The 24,012-nt window shown below is 41.2% G+C and overlaps 1 protein-coding gene across 1 annotated transcript in view; it reads right to left on the minus strand.

Annotated features, from left to right (window-relative positions):
* Positions 1 to 24,012, minus strand: part of LOC122804637 (40-kDa huntingtin-associated protein-like) — a 680,147-nt gene that overhangs the window by 260,439 nt on the left and 395,696 nt on the right. The gene's annotated exons all lie outside the window — the stretch shown is intronic.

A 24,012-nucleotide genomic window follows, 5' to 3' on the forward strand; every position in this document is an offset into this window, starting at 1 on the left:
CCGAAAGACAAACAAACAGTCTAAAGAGACCTGACAGGGACTGCAAGACTGAGCTGATGTCTGCTTGAGCAGGATTAGTGTCATTGTCTGGAAAAATCTTTTCCATTTTGCCTGGTATTGTGCTCTTTTGCTTCTTTAGAATGGACAGGACATTCTTGGGACAGGATGTAGTCCTGTGTGTCAAAACCTAATCATCTTGGTAGTTAACTTGAGGGTGGCTAGGCAGACAGCTGGAAGGAAGACCTCTTGACCTGCCTGAGGAGATCTATTTCCTGAGATAGGGTCTGGAATCCCACTCGCTGAAAGACAGGAGGAGGGAGAACCAGTGTTGTCTCAGCTGGAAGGAGGCCACTAGGATCATGCTGGGTCGGTCTGCCCTGATTTTTGTTAGTATCCTGGCAATCAGGGGTAAGGACATGAATGTATACAGGAACCAGTATGTCCACGTGATGGAAAATGCATATATCTTTCAAGCTCCTGTCTGTTGTGCTCTGCAGCAGCACTTCTGTAGTTGCTTATTGTGGACAGAGGTAAACAGGTCTATTAATGTGATCCCCCACTGTACAGTCAAATCAAAGAAAGCCTCTCTTTTCAACATCCATTCATTGGGGTCTAGAAGGTTCCTGCTTAGAGAATCTGCTAGGGTATTGCTCTGGCCTGGAATACAAAAGGCTATGATGGTCAACCCTATCTCTTGAGCCAGCATCCACATCCACATTTTTCTGGCAAGGCTGCACAGAGTAAGACATAGTTCCCCCTTGTTTGTTTATTTACCATGTAACTATGTTGCTGTCTGTCCAGATTTGCAGTGTCCCTCAGCTTAAAGTTTGCTGAAAGGCTTTTATGGTCAGGCAGACTGCTTTTGATATATATGCAAATTCCTCTGCTGTGGGGACCAAATGCTCTGCACCTTCAGGGAACCTAAGAAGGCTTCTCCAAGCTATGTCTGAACTGTCCATGGTAATTGCCTCATCCGCTTCTGGCAAAGTGAAATTTGCCCATGGGTTCCTTTGTATAGTGTTTTTTTCTACCATAAGAGTTATTTTTTCATGTATGGAAAGAGTGGCAGTAGGGTTTCCAGGGGTTGGAAGTGCTGTTCCCAAAACCTTTTCAGAAACCATTGTAGTTTCCTTATGTTCAACTTTGAAAAAGGGATCATTAGAATGCATGACACCATGTACCCCAGTATCCTCAGTAATTCTCTTGCAGTGAAGAGCTGATTTGGAAGCAGATGTCAAGACAGCAATCATGTCTTGGTGAAGGAAGGTTTTCTGTTGAACTGAGTCTATAAGAGCTCCCAGAAAAAGGATCCTTGTTTGAGGATAGAGATTGGGATTTTTGAAGATGTAATGCTAGATCTACCTTATGAAAACAAACTCTGGTGATCTGTAAGTCATTTAAGGTCTCTGAAGCTGATCTTCCCTGAATAAGATAGTCTGCTAAGTATGGGTAAATATGAATCCCTAGAGTTCTGCAATGTGCTATCAGAGGAGATGGGCATTTTGTGAAAACTCTGGGAGTAGCACATAGACCACTTGACAAAGCACAGAACTGGAAGTGGGAGCTTGTTGCTACAAATCAGAGGTACTTACTGTCACTGTTTACTATGGGGACATAGAGGTAAACATCCTTTAGGTCTATGGTGACCATGGAGGAATTTTGGAAAATCATGAGCAGCAATTTCTACAAAGCAAGTGTTTTGAATTTTGGCATGTTGATGAACTTGTCTAGCTTGCAGAGATCCAAGATGGGTCTCCATGCGCCCTCTTTTTTGGGACTAGAAATATCCATTAGTAGAAGCCTTCCTTTTAGGAAGGACAGTCTTCCTGAAAGAGGTTTGGAAGGGACAGTAAAGAGTAAGGAAGGCTGGGGTAGAACATAGTCACAGCTGCTCAATGCACTGGGTGGGTTCTTTGGAGGCCCCTGCCCTCTGTGATTATTCGTTTTTGCTATATCTTAGATAGTCTTGGTCATTTTACCATGGGGAGGCCTCCCCTCATCTTGTCTAGGTAGAAAAGGTCAAGGTTTTGAAGGGAAATTCCTACTGTACCTTGGAGTCAGATACACGTCAGGTAAAATTTTTTCACAGTTTTAATCTGCTTTCTATTTTTGTCCAGTTTCTCCAAAACATGTTTAGCGGGAGGACCAAAAATGAATTCCTTATCCAATGGGGCATCTAGTAGTTCAGCCTTTACCTGATCTGATAGGGGCTGGTCCTGAGCCATGAATATATACGGATGACAAAACCTGTGTCAGCTGCTCTGCAAGAAGCATCTAAGACATCACAGACACATTTTATGGAGTGTATGGAAACTTGTAATGCTTCTCTGTCTATCTCCTGGATTTCCTTGGCTAAGGTTCTAGTTGCACTATAACCTACCTTAGCTAGCATTTTATGTTGAAGAGATGTACTTTAACATATGGAATTGACAATTCAAAGCTCTCATTACCAGGGTGGCAGAGGCATAGGCTATTTTCCCCAATTCCATCTTGTAATCTACTTTCCCTATCACGAGGCAGGGGACGTCTTGTTGGTCCTTTAGGAATACCTTTTGTGGATTCAGTAGAGACAACAGAAGGATTAGCCTTTGGATTTTTATAGGGGTTTGTGAGATTCAAGCACTCTGTAAAACCTGTCTGATTTCCTGGGAGCAGGGGGTATAAAGTTAGGGTGTAGAGCTATGTCTTCAAAGATGTCATCCAATACAACATGTACGGAAGGAACAGTCAGTGGTCTGGTGAAGGTAAATTTAGCAATTCCCTGTAGTGGGTCTGGGGCTGGGAGAACTGCTTACCTTCCCATCTGAAAGCCTCCTTCATTCTATGTAGGGTATCCCCAAAGGAAAGGCCCTCGGGTTGTGATGCAGAAGAGTGTGTGTCATCTGAGTCTCAGTCTGGATAAGCCTGAGGTGGTATCTGGTCAGAATAAGACAATTCCTCCTCATCCTCAGAGGTAGAGGGAATCTTTCTCTTCCTAAAACAGCTACTTCCTTGCTCCTTTTAGAGGAGGAAGCCTAGAAGGTGGAAAGTGAGAGGGCACTCTAAATTTCATTAAGGCCATAAACTCCTGTGCTATTTTAAGAAGGTCTTGGGCTTTGGTCTGAGAAGCAATGGTCACAGAAGTGGTGGTGAAGCAAAAGAAGTGATTTGCTTTGGTTTGGTAGCCCATTTTAAAGGAGTGACTGAAGGATGTGGCTGTCGACTGCAACTTCAGTTGCAGCTTGAGTAGTCGGGGAAGATGGGGAGTCTCCATCAAGTGCCACAGCACAGAAGTTGGAAGCTGAGGTCTACAAAGCAACCTCGGACCCAACAGACATGTCAGCCTTGGTGGCATTGATAGGAACGTCAAACACCATGGTGGCCTCCTGAGGGCTTGTGCCAGAGGGCTCGGACCTAGGAGTCCTAGACAAGAGAGCTACAAAGGTGCCTCACCTAGGTCATTGATCAACTTAAGACCTACAGTTGGAGCTTTTTCACTAAATGTCAGTGTCATTTGCCTTTCTGTCTTTCCCCTGTTTTGGAATTAGACTAGCCGATGCCAGATCCTGTGGAGTCTCTGCAGTAACAGTGGATTGTAATGCCACCAAGGAAGCCAAATAAAGGACTTTATATGGGAAGCACGTACCTCTGCCCTACGCTTGAGAGTTTTTGCATGGAACTTTTCTCAGTCGGGATAATGAGAGATGTCATGCTGAGGCTTCAGACAAAGCAAACAAAATGCGGGAAAATCTTTGCATGGGATTTGCTTCCCAGACGTCGAGTAATTGCTGAATATTTTTGAATATTAAATCAGCACAGACATTTCTCCAAAGGGTTACTTATCTGACTGGAAGAAGGTGGTTCTCTGAAAACACGAGACAACTGATGGACTGCAAGTGCAGTAAACATGTAAAGTGAATCTGACTGCATGGTGAGAAAGAACTGAAGATGGACACTGTTATTATACCCAGACATCCAGATGTCAGTATTTGGAAGTCCATCTGCTAGGGATGATGTAATGCCTTTTTAGGCAGTGTCTCAAGGACAACATTTCTAATGTAAAAACTTCACCTAAAAACAGCCTCAAGGTTATGCTGCTAAATGCTAGAAGTCTCAACATCAAACTACAATCACTGGAAGCTGTCCTCACCTTGGAAGATGCAGATACTGTGCAGTCACAGAGACCTGACTCAAGGCTGTGGAGATCACCCCAGCCATAGCGGGTCACACCTCCTTCCACACATTCACACCTCAAACTGAAGGATATGGAAACTAAAGGATGTGATGTATCAATATTCGTTAAAGATAAATACACCTCCAGATTGGTTAAACAGTATGACTCCCTGGAGACACTTCAGGTGCAATTAACTGTTGGTAGGAGACCTATGCAAATCATTACCAACTACAGGACCCCCTCCATGAATCAGGACATCCATTATGCCTATTTGGATCTATGTGAGTCTATCAAGATACACCCAAACACCACATGGTTTGGGGCGACTAACTACCCATACATTGAATGGGTAAATTACTAGTGCTTTAACTCACTTGCCCAAAGGTTACTTGACCTCATTAACTCCAATGCCTTGGACCAACTGGTTGACATCCCCACAAGGGGTGCCAACATCCTGGGTCTGGTGCTCAGCAATATGAGGGACCACTGTAGCACCCTTACTGTAAGGTCCACCCTGGTAAGATCTGGCCAGAAATCGGTCTCATTCAAAGTAACTATCACACCTAACACCCCCACCCCCCAGCAGCAACTAAACTTAAAAAACTTCTCTAGAGCAGATTATAACCACTTGCAGGATGGTATAAATAGCTTCACTGTACCTCCTCCCTCAGATGGGACCAGCAACTATGCTGAGCTCTACACCAATGCTTTATACAAACACCTGTATAACTGCATTAACTCAGCTGTACCTGACAGGACCAAAACAAGCTCCTCAAGGAAGAGCAAACTTGCCTGGTGGACAACTGCCATTAAAAGGCTTTACAATAAGAGGAAGAAATTGCTATCTAAGAGAAAGACTGAGCCTTCCTAAACTGGAAACACTTTCTCCTAAACTTAAACAAGCAATTAAGACTTCTTGTGAAGCCCTCTAAAGCAAACTACGAGTCCAAATTTGTTTCCTTAACAAAGGACAACCACAAGACATTCTATAGTTACATCCGTTACCTAAAGGCCCAGATTTGTCCAGAAGTGGTAGTTAATGATACCACATATACTGAGCCTGTGGACATAGCTAACATGTTGGCTGACAGGTTCTATGAAAACTTCATTTCCCTGTCCACGCCATATGTACCCCATGACATCACTACCACCTGTCCCCTTCCTTGTATCTCTAAAAAGCAAGTCGTAAATGCCCTCTCTAAGGCCAAAAACACAGCATCTATGGGACCTAATAAAGTCCTAGGCTGCATCCTACATGGGCTCCAACATGAACTGACAACATTGGGTACTCTTTTCAACCATAGTCTAAGCACCGGCTTCGTACCAGATGAATGGAAAACAGCCACGGTTATTCCCTTTCACAAAGGTGGTGCTTCCACTGACCCGGGGAGCTACAGACCTATCAGCCTGACTAGCCTTACCTGCAAGGCCATGGAGCAAATCAACATGGACCTTAGCAAAAAAGATATAGGTAATCTCCAAACACTTGACCCTATTCACTTTGATTTGTAAAAGGAAGATCAAGTCTGTTAAAACTGGTGGACTTCTTCAAGGCAGTCACCAAGGCCCTGGATGAGGGGAAATATGTGCATACGGCCTACCTGGCCTTAGCCAAGGCATTTGACACTATCCTCCACTCAGGAATCATTGACAAACTCATCCAACTAGGCATCAACCCTCATATCATTAGATGGGTCACTAACTGGCTCACTGATAGAACTCATAGTCAAAATAGGGAATCCACCTTCAACAGTATACCTATAACCAGTGATGTTCCACAAGGATCAGTCCTGGGACCACGACTGTTCAGAATCTATTTCTCTGAAGTACAAGCAAATACTAACGGTCTGTGGCTGACAAAGTTTGCTGATGACTGCAAACTAGGAGTGGTCATAGACTCTTCAAATTATGTGAACATCTGACAAGAGGGTCTTACACAAACAAATGAGTGATGCCAAAGTCATGGCCTTAAGCACAACTCAAAAAATGCATGATCATTCCTTTCAGTAAAAGCGATGTTCCTGCTTACCACATCAATAGCAACACCTTAAGTACCCATTCAGTGATGAGAGACCTGGGCACACAGATTGACAGCAATGTTACCTTTGACCGCTATGTCTCCACAGTGGTAAGAAGGGTATTCTATGTTGCTCATCTCGTAAGTAAGAGCACTGCCGCCAGAAAAAAAAAGAAGTTATAACCTCCCTGCACTCTTCCCTCATCACGGCAGTAATTGAGTACAACACCCCTATTGGTATGTACCTTTCCAAGCACCTGCAGTAATTCGAGAGACCAGAAAGGTTCTTCACAAGGAAAATTCAAGTTGTTTAGCATGTGTCCTATGTGGATCGTCTGAAATCACTGTCACTTTATTGTTTCATACAGACTACTCAGAGGCAATCTGTGTCTGGCATGTAAGGTAATCTCTGACCCTGCTTTATTGGAAATGCTGCATATCCACAAGTCAAATGGTACACAGGCTACTTTCTCTAAAGACCATAACCTGGTATGTGACATTAATTGAACCTGCTGGAGGGACAGATTTGTCTCCCCAGAGGTTACCACATTTTTGGAACAGACTCTCACTTCATGTCAAACAGAGCACCTTATTGCCCTCTTCAAACTCAATCTGGACAATTGCATGGGTAACTGTAAATTCACCCCAGGGGGTCCACCTATTGCCCCTCCTGGACAGGGTCAATAGGTGCTGATAGTGGAAATAAGGGTAGAACGTGGCTAGTCTTGAACTAGGGCAATTAGCCTAGTAACTTCCTATGATCCCACAATCTATGAACAGGGTCAATTGTCACCTGGCTATAACATACTACATCTGGATAGAATAAATAGAAAAGGTGGAGGAGTAGCTATTCTTTACCCTGACCATCTCACAGTAACCTCCTCTAACACCTCTCTACCTCCCTCCCCCCTGCTGAAATTCTGTCAGTAAATGTAATTCTCAAAAAACACCTTACCTTAACTGTTGCCGCCATATACATACCTCCTGGTGATAATATCCCCCTCTTTGAACAAATACTATCCTGGTTCTCAAATAACATTATAACAGAAACAACCATCCTAGGGAATGTCAACATAAATTGGCATCCCTTTAAAACAGATTCCCCTTGTCAAAGTATAAACCTTTAAGGCTTCACACAGGTCATCTCAACTCCAACCAACCTAAATAAACTAACTCTCAAACTCGCACTCAGTTATTGACTGGATACTAGTATTTCATCCCAATAAATACCATAAACCTAAATCACTATCTGACTCTCTTAGTGACCATGAGCCTATACGAGTACTTAAATACACCTCCCACATTACTAGTGCTCACAAATATAAAATTTTCTGTAAACTGACCAACTTCAACTGAGAATACTTAAACAGCCTCCTATCCTCCATTAACGGATCTTCACTCTTTTCACTGCCTCTTAATGATGCTGTCCTACACTTCAATTCAACTTTCTTAAATATTCTCAACACTCACACCCCTTTTCGAACAAGAGTTAAATCTCAAATCTTTCCTTGGCTTACCAACACTACTCATTCCTCTATCTATGTCAGAGATCTAGCGAGGAACAAATGGACTAAATCAAAATCTCCTTCAGACTTACAAAAATATAAAGAACTTAGAAACAAAACTTAAAAAAAAGTATCTGACAAAAGAAACTTCTACTCACACTTCACCTTTAATCACAATAATAACCCTGGGGACTTCCGGAAGAAAATTAACCACATCTTACATCCAGGTAACCCAACATCTCCCAGCCCTGATCCTAATCTGTCTCCCACAGAAATAGCCACACAGTTCAATTCCTTTTTCATCAACACCATCAGTAAATTACTGCTTTCTAACTCCAGATCTCTTCCTAACTCCACCCTTGCTTCTGATTCATCTAGCCCTCACTCTGAAAAACATCCCAATCCCCAATAAAACACCTTTTCTCTTCAACTTGTATCAACTACCTATATCAAAAAACTTCTTCAGAATCCAAAGCCATGCTCTCCATCTGCTGACAACTTGCCATGATACTTTCTAAAAATAGCCACCTCTTCCATTGCATACCCCATATCCATTCTGATAAATTGCTCACTGTCTGAATCTACTGTTCCATCTATCTGAAAAAAATTCTGCACTATCCACATCCATAAATGAGGAAAATCTACAGAAATTTCCAATTTTAGGCCTATAGCTATTCTCTATTCACTCTCACAAATCATGGAAAGATGCGTCCATGCACAACTATTACTCCACTTATTACTAGAAAACCTTTTAACACCCATTCAGCATGTTTTTTTGACCAAACCATAGTACTTCCACTGCTATCATCACTTTTAGCAATTCAGCTGCACAATCCAGAGACAATAACAAACTAGTTTCTTGCCTATTCCTGGACTTATCCAGGGCATTTGATACTATGTTTCTTCCTTTGCTCATTTCTAAACTAACATAACTTAATCTGGCCCCATCCACTATCTCTTGTTTCAGCAGCTACCTGTCCAATAGGCAACAATCTGTTAGATGGCTTTCTACACTGTCCCCTCCTCTGCCAGTCACTACAGGTGTGCCCCAAGGATCCATCTTAGGACCTCTTCTATTCAACATTTTTACTAACAATGTTTATACATCCTGCCCCAAATCAGCTCTCATACCTGCTTTCCAAATCCTAGCAAACTTTCACAAATACTGAGACCTGGCTAACCAATAACAAGCTAATACTTAGTGCTAAGAAAACTAAACTACTTCTATTTCTGCCTAAATCACTCTCTCATAACACCTCAACCTTCACTATCACCTCATTACACAACACCATCAGTGTCGAATCTCATACCAAACTACTAGGTGTCATAACTGATGATAAACTAAAGTTTAACCTTCATATAAATTACTGTATCAAAAATACTAACCAAAAGCTTGGATTACTGTACCTTAACAAAATATATCTCACACCAGAGGCAAGATGGTTACTCTCTCTTGCTTATCTCCTACTCTGTCTGGCTCCCACATCCTCACTAGCCTATAAGCAACACTGTTGAATAAGATGGAAAATATATATCACAAAACAGCTAGATTTGCCACTAGCCCTCAACCTAAATCCCACCACTGCCTGGCCTTGAACACACAGAAATGGCTTGAGTTCCCCAATCAACTTTTCTATCAATTTAATATTATCCACTCCATCCTCTACAAACCCTCCTTCTGCCCTAACATTTCCAACAACTTAAATTAGTACCTCCCAACCTGAAAACGTAGGAGCACCAGTCAAAACCTCCTTGACATCTACAAACCTAAAAAATCAATTGCTGAAACCCTCTGCAACTATCTTCCCTGTATCCACTACAATAAGCTACCTTTAACAATCAGATCTATCACATAGCCCTACCCACTTAAAATCACCCTAAAAGTCCACTTTACTAATACCTGGACTTGCTCCTGGATACAACCACCATGAACTTAATCACCTGACTCCCACTGCATACAGCCCCTTTTCAATTCATACTTAATTCCAGCTCCTAATACCTTTTTCACTAAATTTCTCAATACTCATATTAAACTCCCTCCCTTCTTTTCCCACTTAGCTTACTCCCCTTTCTGAGATTTCACTTGATTCTAACTACTACTACTCTCCTCTCTTATTTATAAATTAAAAAAAAATCCCTAATTTTCCCTCTTTTACCCATCTCCACCCCCTCCTTTTTCCTCTAGACACTTTTTCTATCACCTGCTCTCTCTATCAACTGGGAAGTTGCTAAAGAGAGCAGGTGATAGAAGAAGGTTTGATCACTGATGTACATGCTGTTGACTATAAGAACTACGATTTGATATACAGTACTTCCTGTACTCTTATCTTAAACTCTGGGTTAATTATCATTTCTTCGCCTCTAAATGGTGAATTCCTTATGTATTGGGCATACATGAATGAGTTTAACATATTTGTTTTATTGCCTTTTCTGTAAATAACACATTTTAAACTCTCATGCTACAAGTGGGAATCCAAGCATTATAATGCATGTTTATATTAACTCATGTATACTGTACTGTTTATAACATTTTATGGTGTATGTAATACTATGTGGAGCTTTTCTCCCTGGGCCTCTGCTGAAAAAGGGCACAAACTCAGTCAGACATTTCTGGTCAATAAACATCAAATAAAATAAATAAATAAATAAATTGTGGGTTTCTACATTCAGGAAGACCCAAGAATCAGTACTGCAAGAAGAACATTTAAAAGTAACCAAACTTGACTGTGCCATTAGGGATGGGGACTGTAAAAAAAAAAAAATCAACCACAGCAGGCCCACCTTACCTTGACAAGCATACTCTAAACAAGAGGGTATTGGGAAAAGAAGTTGCCCTTTTCTTAAACAAGAATGACAATTTTTTTAACAAGAAAACAAGTTCTAGCTCAAGCAAGAAAAAACTTGCGCAAATTTGCAATGGTGGCCCCAGTGTAAAGTGTTATTCAGTTTTCATTACTCCACAGCCTCTGCATTTCTCTATTTTTCACTTGGAATTGGATTCTATTAGTAAATCAGGTTTAAAATATCAAGTTACTATACACCCCTTTGTGGAAGTCTTATATTTACTATCGGTTTTAATTTTCTTTGGAAAAATGAAGGTCAGCTTATGTCATATCTGTTATTCACTGAGGTATGAAATGATTATGGTTCAGCAATTGGTCTATCTTTTAAAGTATATAAACTGTATAGCCACACAGTCATTTTATCTTGAAAAAGCCTGGGATGCGCCAGGCGGAAGCGCTCGTTTTGTATTGTAATTGTGGATCAATAAAGAAGTCCTGTTTCTTTATCTAAGACTGTGTTTTTGTATTTCCAATAAGGATACACTGAAAGCAGCAAGATTTGTTGAAAGTATTTTTTCTTCGTGGTATTATTCAATACCTGTGGATTTTTGGTGTGCTCAAAGGACTGTGGCAGTTTGTCTTCTGGTTGGTTGTTTCTTAGTTCATCTCTACGTTCACTTGTTTGCGCTTATGGAGGAGGACTCTTTGCGTGCAGCTCTTTTGGATACACCGGCTATTTTTCGTGATGAGCCTGATGAGGCTCCTGTAACACGCAAAGAGTTTAACCAAGTACTGGCATTGCTAACACAGATTAACAACGCGATTTCTAAACAGAATTGTGACCGGGAATTTTCTTTACTGGGAAATCAGAAACATGGTGCACTTAATGACCAAAGACGTTTACAAGGGCAGGAGCCGAATGGCGCTGATGTAACCAATGGTCCAACGGCAACGGGTAATCAGAACACCCGTTCCCATAATGATAACACACAGAATAAGAACACCTCTGATGCTGGCTTTTCCGAAAAAGTATTCAACTTTAAGGCATGGACTGAATTTCAGCCAACATTCAAACAAGGTACTTTTAACGCTCATTTAGAGCAATTGGATGTTGATTTTGAAACTTTTAATAAAAAACTTTACTCATATAAAAATGCTCAGCTTGAAATCAACTACCTTAAAGAATGTATCAGAGTGCAAAGAGTTCTCAAGGGGCTTCGTTGTTACAAATTTCCTAATGGTGCTGCCTTGGGCTCGGTTTTGCACTCTCAATTGATTGAACTCTTTAATCGAACAGGACTTGAAATGCTACAATTAATGGTACAGGACTATCAGAATAAGTCCAATATTATTTTGAATGAACTAACATTACTTAATGACAATATTGTTAAGCATAAACATTTTTTAGGATGCAAAAAGAAATATGATGAAGTGTTCACTGAAGTTGATCAATACTGTCTTAAAGTTTTGGACAGGAAAGCTAAAAAATTAGATAGAGATTTAATGGAATACAGGGAGGGTAAGGCCTATCCAATTCCTGGTAGGCAAAAGCAGAACACTTGGGACTCTAATGGCCCGGTCAACCCTACAGGAAATGAAAACTTACTTAGTACACCAAATGCAGAACCCCTCAGAAGGAGTGAGCGTTTAGCTCAGAAAGGAGCTGGTAATTCACCGCAGGTTTTTCAATTTCCCCAGGGCAGACCGATGGGGAGGAACCAATCTTTTTAACAACAGAATTGGGGAAGGGGACGCAGACAATATTAGACTGTGAAGAGTCTATTCTTGAAGTGGTAGACCCCATTAGTTCTAATACCAACTGTACAGTGGTTACACACAATAATTTTAATATTTTCAACTACACGGAGCTAATGGTTACACCTGAGTTTTTTGAACTGTTCACTAAGGGTCTCCAGTATGTCCCTTCTAGACCTGCATATTTGCCTAAACTACTTATTGAATTAAAATTATTTATCAGGAATTTAAATCTCTCATTATATTTCAAAGGCCAACATGTCCCTGATAATTCCATCAGCAGATGTAGCACATTCAATCCACCTACGCACCCTAGTTTAAGAGTTTATGAGGAATTAATAGAAAAAGTTTTTAGAATGAATTACACTGGTTGTTCTAATTCCCTCACAAACAATTTTAATTTTCAGTTACAGGAAGTGGTTGACTTATTGAAAAAAGAACAAGTCAGGGTTATGAAACCCGATAAGGGTGGGGGGGGGGGGGTGGTCTTGATGCATTTTTTTGATTATGAAAATTATATTCATAATATTTTACAAGATACTGACACATATGAGTCGACATCAAAAAATGAACTTAATGTTGCATATGCCAAAATTAAATACACTTTACAAGACCACCTAACCCAAGGGGTAATCAACGAAAAGTTGTTTAATTATTTGTATGTATCTAACCCAAAAATCCCGATTTTATTCGGAATACCCAAGGTTCACAAAGGTCTGGAACCCCTTAAATTTAGGCCAGTTGTGGCAGGTGGGGGAGGTATTACCGAACCTTTGAGTAAATTTGTTGAGCATAATTTAAAGTATTTTGTGTCCACATTTCCTTTTATTTGCAAAGACTCATGGGAGTTTCTAGCTAGTATTTCTCCAAATGTGTATAACCCTGATTTACTAATGGTGACTATAGATGTCATTGAATTATTTCCAAGTATACCACATACTACTGGTATAGATTGGTTTACTGAGATTCTTGCTACCGAATCAGGTTTAAGTAATAACATGGTTAACCTTATGGCTGAATTTATGGACACTATTTTGCATAATAACTTAATTTACTTCAGTGGAGAATTTTTTAGACAGTGCAAAGGAGTTGTCATGGGCGCTCCTTGTGCTTCATCATATGCAAATATAGTGTTGCATAAATGGGAGACATCATTCATCTAAATGGAAGGAATTTATATTATATTATAAACGTTATCTTGATGACATCTGTATATTGTGGCAGGGTACTAGAAGCAGTTTCCTCGAATTTTTTGACTATATCAATTCGACGACAGAATTTCTATCTTTCACTTACAATATTAGTGAACATTCTTTACATTATTTGGATGTGCTTTTAACTAAGGACAATGTTAATGGACATTTTCAAACGCAAATCTTTAGAAAGAACACTTTTTCTAATGCATTTTTGCATTTTGATAGTTCTCACCCTATTTGCATCAAAAAAGGCATAGTCAGAGGCCAACTTATACGGGCCTCAAGAATGTGTAGTTCTCTTGAATTATTTTTAAAAGAGACACTTTTTCTGTCTGCTTTATTTGAAGAGAGAGGTTATCCCCTTCAATTGATTAACTCTCTCACTTCAGAGATTTTGTCAAAAAGGGATTCACTTTATCCCCCTCTATTGGGAAAGGACTTCCCCTGCCTACATCTGTTAAATCAGGGCACCTTGAAACACAAAAGGGCTTTGCATATACATATACAGAAGATTCACACTTTATTGAAAATACTATAACTACTTTTTGGCCCATTTTGACATCGCAAAATGACATCAAAACTTTTCTCCCTGATAGGCTACATTTTATTAGGAAGCGGGACACAAATTTGAAGGGTATGTTTGAACAGGGTGCTCATACCAAGAATTACAACAACAGTAATTCTTTATCTAGAAAAAAAAGGTTCATTCAAATGTGGCATGTGCAAAAGTACAGTTTTCTACCTACCATAAATGTAGATGTTCGAGGATCCACATTGCTGCAGTTATAACCTGTGTGTAGTCCGCTGTCCTCGGTCGGCCCGAATACCAAAGAGTTAGGCTGGCGTCGGTCATGGTCGCCCGGAGCTGACGTCAGTACGTAGTAGTACTTAAGCGCATGACCGACGCCATATCCTCAGTCTTTCTTGCCCCAGATGTCAGAAGGCCTTAAAAAGGAAAGGCCAGAGCCAAAATAGTAAATACCAAACAACCACAAGTGAGAAAATAACAATTATCCCAAAGGAAAAAACAGCAACCCCAAACTATAGAGGGGAAGGAGGGAGGGAAATAGGACTGCAGCAATGTGGATCCTCGAACATCTACATTTATGGTAGGTACAAAACTGTACTATGTTCTTCGTCTCACATTGCTGCAGTCATAACCTGTGGGTAGAATCCCAAAGCAAAGGAAAAGGGAGGCTGGCAAACTAAAAAGCATTAGGAGCTGCTAACATGCCCTGTAAAACTGCAGTGGCAAACCCAGCCCTAGACTTGGAATAAAGAGGGAGATGGTAATGCTTAGTAAAAGTGTGTACTGAACTCCAAGTAGCTGCCTCCAAAATATCCTTAGTAGCTACCCCCCTCAAAAAGGCAGTAGATGTGGCAGTAGCCCTAGTGGAATGAGGTCTGATCCCAGCAGGAACATTCTTCCCATGATGAGAATAACAAAAAGCAATACAATGACCAATCCACTTAGAAATAGTTTGCTTTGAAACAGCTTTCCCTTGAGAAGCCAGAGCAAAAGAAATAAATAACTGTTGAGTCTGCCTGAACTCTTTAGTTCTGCTCAAATAATAACGTAGCTGCCTATGAATGTCCAAAGAATGCAAGACTTTTCCCCCCTTATTTTGGGGATCAGCATAAAAAGTAGGCAAATGAATAGACTGGTTCAAGGCCACATTAGAAATCACTTTAGGCATAAAAGTAGGGTTAGTACACAAAGACACCCTATCCTTATGGAATACCAGAAAAGGTTCAACTGCCATGAGTGCCTGCAATTCAGAGACCCTCCTAGCAGAGGTAATGGCCAACAAAAAAGCAGTTTTCCAAGACAAAAACTTCAGCTCAGACATAGCTGCAGGTTCGAAAGGAGGTAAAGTAAGCTTCTCCAACACAAAACTGAGATCCCAGGAAGGAGTAGGAGCTCTACGTGGGGGTCTTATATTTTTTGCCCCTCTAAGAAATTGCTTAAACAAAGGATGAGAAAATAAAGGAGGGTCACAATCATAGTGAGCAGAAATGGCTGCAGCATGAACCTTCACAGAGGAAAATGACAAACCCTTGTCTAGTAATTCAGTAAGGTACTGTAGCGTAAAACTCAAATTAGGTACTGAGACATCAAAGCCCTTTGCTGTGCTCCAAAAAAAAAATCTCCTCCATTTATCAGCATAAACTTTTCTAGTACTGGGCTGCCTGGCTTCCAAAATGACATCTAAAACCTGTTGAGGAAGCTGAGACCCCACAGGCTCTAAAACAGAATACGCCAGGCTGTTAGATGCAGGGACTGCACCCTGACATTGAGCAAATGATTGCTTGACTGGGACAACAAGTGAGGAATCTGTGGCAAAGGCCAAGGAGGCTCCTGAATTAAACTCCTCAGCAGAGGATACCAGTGCTGACGTGGCCAATCTGGTGCTATTAGAATCATGCAAGGCTTGTCCCGCCTGACTTTCAAGAGTACCTTGGGAAGGAGAGGCAGAGGAGGGAAAGCATAGACGTGAAGGTTGTTCCAACTGAAAGATAGAGCATCCACTTTCCAAGCGTTTGGGTGAAACATCTTTGTGCAAAATTTTGGTAGTTGGAAATTTAGTGGAGAAGCGAACAGATCTATGTCTGGAGTTCCCCAAGCCACTGTCAACTGTTGGAATACCTGAGGATCCAATTTCCACTCGTGGGGGGTCCACAATTTGTCTGCTTAATACATCTGCTAGGGAGTTCTGTGCTCCTGGCAGAAACCGTGCTTGAAGAGTGATGTGCAAACTCAGAGCAGTCTCCCACAATATCATTGCTTGTCTGCAAAGAGGGTAAGAATGGGTTCCCCCCTGCTTGTTAATGTACCACATGACTGTTGTGTTGTCTGTTCGAATCAACACCTGCCCTGGTTGAAGTAGATCCTTGAAGGCCATCAGGGCAAATTGGACTGCTAACATCTCCTTCATGTTGATATGCAAATGTTGTAGTCTGGGAGGCCACGTGTCCTGAATCCATTTCCCATTGAAGTGTGCTCCCCAAGCCAAGTCCGAGGCATCCGTCGTTATGATCTGACTCGCCTCTGGTCGGGTCACAGAGAGTCCCTTGTTTAGGTGACATTCCTGCGCCCACCACAAGAATTCCTTCTGGATGCAAGGTATTATCCGAATGACAGTGTCCAAATCGTGGCAGTGTTGAGTCCATACAGTTTTGAGATACCATTGTAGCTTCCTCATATGCAGTTTGGCATTGGGAAGTACTAGAATGCAAGATGCCATGAACCCCAAGGCTTGAAGGACTGTCCTTGCAGTCAGCCTGGACAGTACTGATAACTGCTGGAAGTATAGGTGAAGAGTTCTTTGTTTGTCCTGGGTCAGAAAAGCCATCTGAGAAGCTGTATTCAGTCTCACACCCAGAAAGCACATGTCCTGAGAGGGTACTAGACTGGACTTTATTTCGTTCACAGAATACCCTAGGCACCTTAACACTGCCATTACATACTGCAGATGTTGAAGTAACTTGTCTTTGTCTTGAGCAAGAATCAGGCAATCGTCCAGATAAGGATAAATTTGTATTCCCCTTTGTCTGAAGAAAGCTATTACAGGAGCCAGAACTTTTGTGAACACCCTGGGCGCAGTAGATAAACCAAAGGGCAATGCAGAGAACTGATAATGAGAAGTACCAGCCCGAAATCGCAGGAATCTCCTGCAGCTGGGCCTGATAGGAATGTGAAGATAGGCCTCTTTGAGATCCAGGATTACCATCCAGTGATCTTTGCCTAGCATAGGCAGAAGTTGTTGTAATGTTAACATCTTGAACTTTGGAATGTCTAGGTAGGTATTGAGAATGGACAAATCCAGAATTGGCCTCCAAGTGTTTCCTTTCTTTGGCACTAGGAATAGACGGGAATAAAACCCTAGGCCTACTTCTGATGGAGGTACCACCTGGATAGCTCCCATCTGTAAAAGCAAAGAAATTTGCTCCTGAGCCTCCAGCCTTTGCTGAGGAGGCACATCCGGCATGCCTTTGAAAGGAGGAAAAGTGTGAAAGTAAAACTTGTAACCTTGATTTATTATTTCCAACACCCATTTGTCCTGGGTGACCAAATGCCAGTTTTGTTTGAAAAGTGCCAACTTTCCTCCTAGAGGAGCTGCCAGAAAAGGATCTGGCAGCTGAAGATACAGGTCATTGGGTCTGTTTACGAAAAGGCTGACCCCTGCCCTCACCAGAAGACTGTGCAGGAGAACTCCAAGTCCTAGGTCTGAAAGAACCCTGAGCATGAGCCCTGCCTCTACTACGTCTAGACCTGCCCTTAGACTGAAAATCAGAAGAAGGGTAGGACCATCCTCTAGCAGGCCAATTCCTGCTAAACATAGGGGGCTGCACCTGCAAAAAATCCTTGACCGTCTGCATAGACTTAGCTTTATCCTCCATCTTTTTCAAAACTGACTCCACAGGAGAACCAAAAAGAATTTCAGATTGAAGAGGAACATCCAAAATCCGAGCTTTAACATGCTCTGACAAATTTTGATCCTTAAGCCAGGCATGTCTACGAATAACTGAACCAGTAGCAGCCACCCTGGATGAAGCCTGAAGAGCATCGAAACCACACTGCAAAGAATGTTTTCCAACTTGATCTGAAGCATGAACCAACTCCTGCAATTCCTTACACTCTATACCCTCAGATAAAGCATCCACCTTAGATTTCAATTGGCCTAACAAAAAGTTCTGATACTTCAGCATATGAAACTGGAAATTTAAAGCCCTCATAGCCAACGTAGAAGAGGTGTACACTTTTTTCCCCCACCTATCCAACGCTCTAGAATCTTTATCCAAAGGAACTGGATTCTTAACCACAGAAGCCCTGACACCCTTCGGCCCTTGAATAATAGTTTCCGGGTCAGCTCTAGGACTCTTATACAAATATTTATGTGCTTCTGGAACTCTGTAATATCTGTCTGGCTTGACAGGGGCAGGGGGTAAAGAATCAGGATTAAGTGAAGCTTCAGAAAAAACATCCTGAACAACATCTAAGACAGGGGGAATAGACAAAGGCCTATGTTGTGGTAAAAACAAAAATTCCCTAAGCCTTTTTCGAGAATCCGAAAAATCCTGACCTTCCCACTTGAAATGTTCCCTCATGGAATGTAAAGTTTCAGAAAAGGAAAAATCCTCTGGAGGAGAAGCAGAAGGACAGGAATCCTCTGCATCCAAATCTGAATAGGGAGGGTAATCCTGAATATCCTCAGCTGAGGACTCAGAGTAGTCTGAAGAATGCTCCATTCCCTCTAAATCTGTCTCCACCCTAGGCCTCTTCTCTGGGGGGGGCATAGATCCCCTGATCAAAGTAATCAAATCCTCTGCCATTTTCAACATATGTTTTTTAGGAACAGAAGCTGAAGAACTAGGGCTATGGCCAGTACCAGTAAGACCAGGTTTAGCCTTAGCATGGCCTTTAGCCACTGAGGTAGAAGGCCTAATAACCTTTTGTAAGGATGGAACTACAGATACCTGAGAAGCACCCTCGGCCTGGCCTAACTCCTGAGAGGCCAACTCCTGCAAAAGTAAAGGTTCCCCCTGGGATTCAGCCGAGACCTCGGCCGGATCCACAGATTCAACCGGAGGTTCCATAGAACCGGCGTCCGCAACGGACGACTCATCCGGTTTAGACCTTAAAGATTTATCTTTACGTTTTTCAGCGGTAGCGGGCGGAGGATCCGACGGCATGTTGTAGTTACACCGCCATCGAAAACAAGCCTGGCACAGTCTAATCTTCGTTTAATGGTGCGCTTATTAAATCTAGCGCAAAAGCGACACGACTCACGCCGTGTTCAGGCCCCAAGCAAGGAATACAGAGAGAATGATAGTCCCTATGAGGTATCTGTTTCCCACAAGAAATACAATTATTAACTTTTTCTGACATCCAGATTAACTGAGGCAAGAAAAGACAAAAATTTTCCCCAACGGGGTACTTAGCCCAACTTGGTCTTCGGTCTGAAACTCGATAATTGAAAAATTCAGAACGCCGAACGGCACTTGCAAACGCTGCTTCTGCTTCGGACCACGCGGCAAGAAAAACTGAGGATATGGCGTCGGTCATGCGCTTAAGTACTACTACGTACTGACGTCAGCTCCGGGCGACCATGACCGATGCCAGCCTAACTCTTTGGTATTCGGGCCGACCGAGGACAGCGGACTACCCACAGGTTATGACTGCAGCAATGTGAGACGAAGAACATCAATGTGTATACATGCTGCATGATGATCACATATATTTACCATCTAGGAAACGCACGTTAAGGGCACTTGAGCACTATACATGTAATTCCTTTGGGGTAGTTTATTTGGGCATCTGCCTGGTTTGCCAAGATTTTTATGTGGGAAAGACGAGCATGTATACGACATTGAAAAGAAAAAAGAGAGTAATGCATTCTTTAGGCACTCATTGACTTGCACCCACATGACCATTAGATTTTTTGTACTTGAGCGAGTTAACCAAGACCCCAGAGGGGGTGATTGGGAGAATCTTCTTGAGAACTAATATGGCAACTAAAATTGGATGCCACTAGATTCCCAGGGATGAATGATAGCGTGAGCCTAGCTAGTGTGCTCAAAGCAAGAAGGGATAAATTATAAATTGTTGGTTTATTTATATTTTTTAATTATTAAGAATAATAATTTTTTAATAGTTAATTAATTTTTATTTTAATTTTGACTACTAATAAGAATGAATTTCAGATCAAAGTCTCTCATTATTTCACACCAGTATATATTTTATTTTTATTTTCATTTTTATTTTTATTTGTGTATTTTATTCTGCATTTCATATTTTATTCATATATCTTAGTTATATTGAGTTATAATTGTTTATGAACATAAGCCTTAGTAATACATCTTAAAATACACTTTATATAAATATATTCTTTATGAGATTCATGGTGTGTTTTGGGAATGTATACTTACCAAATACATTTTTTTCCTTTAAAATGGTTAGTGTTTTGATATATAACATGCATTTATTAAGAAACATGGCCTTTTAGGGAATTCTTATAAAACAACATAACTAAAAATGGGTAATTAATATATTAATTTTACATAAAATTCAAATGCACATTCACTTACTTATAATTTTGTAATAATGAATACTGCATATATAAATGATGATGATTAAAAAAGCACGCTTGCACTTTAAACAAAATTCATGCTGGAAACTTAATCTAATGGTTTGATTACATAATTGTTTGTTTTAATTATTTAATTGAAATGATTATGGTTCAGCAATTGGTCTATCTTTTAAAGTATATAAACTGTATGGCCACACAGTCATTTTATCTTGAAAAAGCCTGGGATGCGCCAGGCGAAAGCGCTCGTTTTGTATTGTACTTGTGGATCAATAAAGAGGTCCTGTTTCTTTATCAAAGACTGTGTTTTTGTATTTCCAATAAGGATACACTGAAAGCAGCAAGATTTGTTGAAAGTATTTTTTCTTCGTGGTATTATTCAATACCTGTGGATTTTTGGTGTGCTTAAAGGACTGTGGCAGTTTGTCTTCTGGTCGGTTGTTTCTTAATTCACTGAGGTATGCTTAAAACTGACTCACAAGATGCTTACTTAAGAGCAGTCACCTTTTTCAACCTCAGCATAACATGTACTGGGTCTAAGTAACTAAAGGCATTAGAATTTTTGCAGAGTCTGAAATAAAGAGATTTACTTTCAGTTATACAGAGTATAATGCCCCCTTCAGTATGTACCTGACCAGACACATAAAGCAACTGGAACATGCACAAAGTTTCCTTACAAAAAGAATACAGGGAATAAACAATGTTGTATGCTGATCACCTGAAAGCCCTGTCTTTACTCAGTATCATATAGACTTCTGAGAGGTGATCTTTTCCTGGCATACGAGGCATCCCTGGACGCTGTTTTTTATGAATCTTTTGCACAACCGCAAAACAAACAGCATCAGAATTACTAGACTAAAAGACCTAAATTTAGCTTGCAACAGGGCATGTTGGACAGACAGATATGTTTCTCAGAGAATTCCCATTCTCTGGAACAGGCTCCCTATCCAGAGTTCCTCCCTATCCCTATTTAAACGCAACTTGGAGTAATGGATGGGCAACTGGAAATTCACCCTTGGTCTGGCTCCTGTCTCTCTGATGGACAGAGACAGTCAGTAAATCACCTCCTACAAATCAAATATAAATCAAATTTGTGTGTCACATTTAAGTTGCATGACTAGGCTTTTAAGGGCCTTACTGGTCGTTAACCTAGTATACATCTATGAACTTATGAATAATTTATCACCATTATACTGTGATATTCAGAATGTTAAAACAGCACAAACACCTCATAATACTAACAAAAGAGGTAAGAGTAGGCAGGAAGGCACACCTCCTCTCCCAAGAAACACTCTATAACGTTAAAAAGGAGGGCCATTAGTAAAGAGAAAGCTGAAGAATGCAGACATATGAAACATGCCAAGTGACCTTTCCTCTTCCACAGATCCTGCAGGGATTATAAACAAGGCACTTAGGAGGGTGCGTTGAGTATGAACTTACCATAACAGTATATGTCCTATAGATCACTGCTGCAGTATTCTAATACCAATGGGTTATCCTTCTGAGGTAACCTGAAGTCTGGTCGGCATGCCAAAGCCAAAACCGCCCTGACACACCATACATCCAAGCACATAACCTCAGCTCATGGGTGTTAGGGTACATAAGTGGACGTATGGATGCAAGATCCTCAAACTACCTAGAGCCAGAAGACCCTGGAGAAGCCCGAATAAACAAGCAATAAAAAAATAAGTCCAGCTAAGAGGTGGGGAGACAATCTGCTCCCCCACCAGTCCACAATGTAAAGAAAGGTTGTAAAGAACAGAAAGGGGAGAGAAAAGAGGAATGTAATACTGGAACACTGATCAGTAGTACATATGTTATTATGTTAACTTCTTGCGCAATTAGACTATGCCCTTCTTTGGATCACTGTTGCAGTATTCTAATCGCAATAGGTGATTCCCAAAGCTAGAGGTTATTAACAGGGGATGAGTCAGAGACATGAGAGCTATCTACCAATCCTAGGAGGACACATCTGGCAAAAGAGGTCCTGGATCTGGAGAACACATTCACCTTTAGTGCCAAGTACATGTATAAACTGCAGACCAGGTGGCTGCCTCCACAAAAAACATGGAGTCAATGCCTTTGAAGAAGGCTCCAGATGAGGCAACTGCTCTGGTGGAATGGGCCTTCAGTGTTTCAGATAGGGACTTACCATTGAGTGTGTAACAGAAGTAGATGGTTATCCAACTTACCCTCCTGGAAGGAGACAAAGAGCTGAAAGTTTTCCTGAAAGCTTCTGTCTTGTTTAAGTAGAATCTCAGCTGTCTGTGTACATCCAGAGAATAGGGCAGTCTTTCACCACTGTTCTGTGAGTTAGGAAAGAAAGTAGACAAATGGATAGCCTGGTGGAATGACAGCTCATTTACTGCATTCAGCATGAAAGAGGGGTTATACCTTAAGGAAACTATCCTTATGAATGACAAGGAAGACCGGTATGGCCATTATGGTTTGTAGCTCAGAAACTCTTCTTGCCAAGGTAAGAACAACCAGCAGAACCATTTCCCAGGTACAGAAATGTAATAAGGCTGGTTCAAAAGGAGATAAAGTAACTTTTTTTTTAAAACAAATCCCAGGAAGATGGATTAGCCCTGTTAGGTGAGTTCAAGTGAAGGCCGCCTTTTAAAAAACTGCTCGATCTCAATTCTGTAGAGTAAGGCAGGGTTTAAAGGCATGCAGGCAGAAATAATGGAAAAGTGTGCCTTGTTAGGAACAGGCTGGTTTCCTTTTAAGCAAATTATACAAGTGAGATAGAATAACAGGAACACCTATATTTCCCATTTAGAGATTAAAGATTTCTTAGTGGTAGGTTTCTTCATTTCCTGGAACACCTGAAGCATGTCCTCAGAAAATTGGTGATAAAATCTTAATTCCTTTCAGACACCAAAGAGTCAGGTTGAGAAAATGCAGGTTGAGATGGATCAGACAGCCCTCTTTTTCTGCAAGTCCACTTTGTGGGGTAACTTGCAGTGATGCCCCTGGCTAGGTGGAGAAGTGGAAACCAATACTGCCTCAGCCAGAAGGGAGTCAGTAACAAGATTTTGGTATGTCCCTTTGGATCTTCAGTAAAATCTTTGGGATCAGGAGTAGAGGGGAAAGGCGTAGAGGAACTCCCACCCACCCCCAAATTTAAAAACACAGTGTCCGTCTTCTGGGCCTTGGGACAAGGAGTCCTGGAGCAGAACAGTTTGAGCTGTCTGTTATGGTAGGAAGCAAAAAGCTCTATTGAGGAGTACCCCATCTGTAGACTATGTCCAAGAAGACCTCTCTGTTCAACAATCATTTGTGTGCGTCTTCCATGGCTCTGCTTAGTATGTCTGTGGGAACATTGTCTTCTGATGGCACCTAAACAATCTGTAGGGACAATTCTGCCTTTACTGATATGTCCCATGCCAACAGAAATAGTCTGCACAAGAGGTAGGACTTGATGCTCCTTTCTTTGCTGATGTGCCACGACAGTGCTAATGTCTGTGAAAATCCTCATGGGACCTGGGTTCCAGAGGTGTGTGAACACCTGA

This window comes from Protopterus annectens, chromosome 1.part1, assembly GCF_019279795.1.
Source record: "Protopterus annectens isolate FY-2018-M chromosome 1.part1, PAN1.0, whole genome shotgun sequence".
NCBI classification, from domain to species: domain Eukaryota; kingdom Metazoa; phylum Chordata; order Ceratodontiformes; family Protopteridae; genus Protopterus; species Protopterus annectens.